The sequence below is a fragment of the Penaeus vannamei genome, chromosome 34 (genome assembly GCF_042767895.1).
Source record: "Penaeus vannamei isolate JL-2024 chromosome 34, ASM4276789v1, whole genome shotgun sequence".
Lineage (NCBI taxonomy): Eukaryota > Metazoa > Arthropoda > Malacostraca > Decapoda > Penaeidae > Penaeus > Penaeus vannamei.
Window position 1 is genome coordinate 22,541,497 of NC_091582.1, and position 2,500 is coordinate 22,543,996.

A 2,500-nucleotide genomic window follows, 5' to 3' on the forward strand; every position below is an offset into this window, starting at 1 on the left:
GGGGTGTTTAAGGGGTCTATAAGGGGTGTTTAAGGGGTCTATAAGGGGTGTTTAAGGGGTCTATAAGGGGTCTTTAAGGGATCTATAAGGGGTGTTCAAGGGGTCTATAAGGGATGTTTAAGGGGTCGTCTATAAGAGGTCTTTAAGGGGTCTTTAAGGGGTCTATAAGGGGTGTTCAAGGGGTCTATAAGGGATGTTTAAGGGGTCTATAAGGGATGTTTAAGGGGTCTATAAGAGGTATATGAGTACTCAAACCATATCCATTTTCATTTACTCTGTGATAGCTTTCCATAGCACCCTGAATCGCCTCTGTAACCCCTTCCGTTGTTTAGAGGCGTATTTAAAGGGTTTATAAGGGATATGAAAATTTTCATACCGTACCCAGTCTAATTTAGTAATTTACTCTGTGAATGGTTTCCATAGCACCCTAAATAAACCTGCAACCATGTACTGTTGCTTCAATAGTTAAGCAGTATTTTAGGGGGTCTTCGCGTCCTGACCCCTTATAGGGACCCCTTATCGGAACGCCACGTAGCCTAAGCCACGCAGGACCTCGAGACCTTTCTGACGCTGCCCAAGAACTTAAGTAGGTCTCTGGTTATGGTTTATGGTTTTACGGTATGAAAGTTGTTAGAATATAGCCCTGTGGCCGGCCCCCTTGCTTTTGGTTCAGTTGGATTAGGATTGATTGTGTTTGTCTTTTTTTTCGGGCGGGGGCTCTGGCCAGGGCCCGAAGATATATATATATATATATATATATATATATATATATATATATATATATATATATATATATATATATATATATATATATGTATGTATGTATGTATGTATATAGATCACAGTGTCAACACTCACCTCACTTCCCCACCTCATTCCCAGCCTTAACTATTCTTTAATTGATGTATAATTTTGTGTTATTTGTGTCTTTCAGACTATTGTATCATTGTCGTCTTCACTCTGCATAATACGTTTTAATTTCTCAGAGTAAATAACGTCCAATTTATTCAATTATTGTAATGTTTCCGTTTCCCGTATATATTATTCATTATTGTTGCGAATTTACAGATCGTTTCCTTCACTTTATATGCTATGTTTGTTAGTAGTTCCTTCGTTACTGCTTGCGTTTTCACTTTTATTCTGTGAATTTATACATATGGTGTGTTCTGAAAATCACTTTCCCTTTACTTGCCGCGGTGATTGTTCGCTTATTCACACATACATATCGATGAATTTTTTACTCACTTATTTGACCGCTCTACACGAATTCACTCTAGGATTATTGTATTAAGTACCATACGTTTTATAAGTAATTCTAACTCGCTTTAATGACGTCTATTCTCATTTGATATCTTGTCCATGGAAATGCGAGAATTTATGCTTCTTAAGTTTTAAGGTATTGGTGAATATATAACGTAACTAACTTGCTTTATATAGGCTTACATAGTTATCACCGCAATTTAGTTTTACGCTGACATGTCAATACGAAGGAATCGCGCCCAGACGCCCGTTGAATCTCCTACGAGGGAATCGCGCCCAGACGCCCGTTGAATCTCCTACGAGGGAATCGCGCCCAGACGCCCGTTGAATCTCCTACGAAGGAATCGCGCCCAGACGCCCGTTGAATCTCCTACGAGGGAATCGCGCCCAGACGCCCGTTGAATCTCCTACGAAGGAATCGCGCCCAGACGCCCGTTGAATCTCCTACGAGGGAATCGCGCCCAGACGCCCGTTGAATCTCCTACGAAGGAATCGCGCCCAGACGCCCGTTGAATCTCCTACGAGGGAATCGCGCCCAGACGCCCGTTGAATCTCCTACGAAGGAATCGCGCCCAGACGCCCGTTGAATCTCCTACGAGGGAATCGCGCCCAGACGCCCGTTGAATCTCCTACGAGGGAATCGCGCCCAGACGCCCGTTGAATCTCCTACGAAGGAATCGCGCCCAGACGCCCGTTGAATCTCCTACGAGGGAATCGCGCCCAGACGCCCGTTGAATCTCCTACGAGGGAATCGCGCCCAGACGCCCGTTGAATCTCCTACGAAGGAATCGCGCCCAGACGCCCGTTGAATCTCCTACGAGGGAATCGCGCCCAGACGCCCGTTGAATCTCCTACGAAGGAATCGCGCCCAGACGCCCGTTGAATCTCCTACGAGGGAATCGCGCCCAGACGCCCGTTGAATCTCCTACGAAGGAATCGCGCCCAGACGCCCGTTGAATCTCCTACGAGGGAATCGCGCCCAGACGCCCGTTGAATCTCCTACGAAGGAATCGCGCCCAGACGCCCGTTGAATCTCCTACGAGGGAATCGCGCCCAGACGCCCGTTGAATCTCCTACGAAGGAATCGCGCCCAGACGCCCGTTGAATCTCCTACGAAGGAATCGCGCCCAGACGCCCGTTGAATCTCCTACGAGGGAATCGCGCCCAGACGCCCGTTGAATCTCCTACGAAGGAATCGCGCCCAGACGCCCGTTGAATCTCCTACGAGGGAATCGCGCCC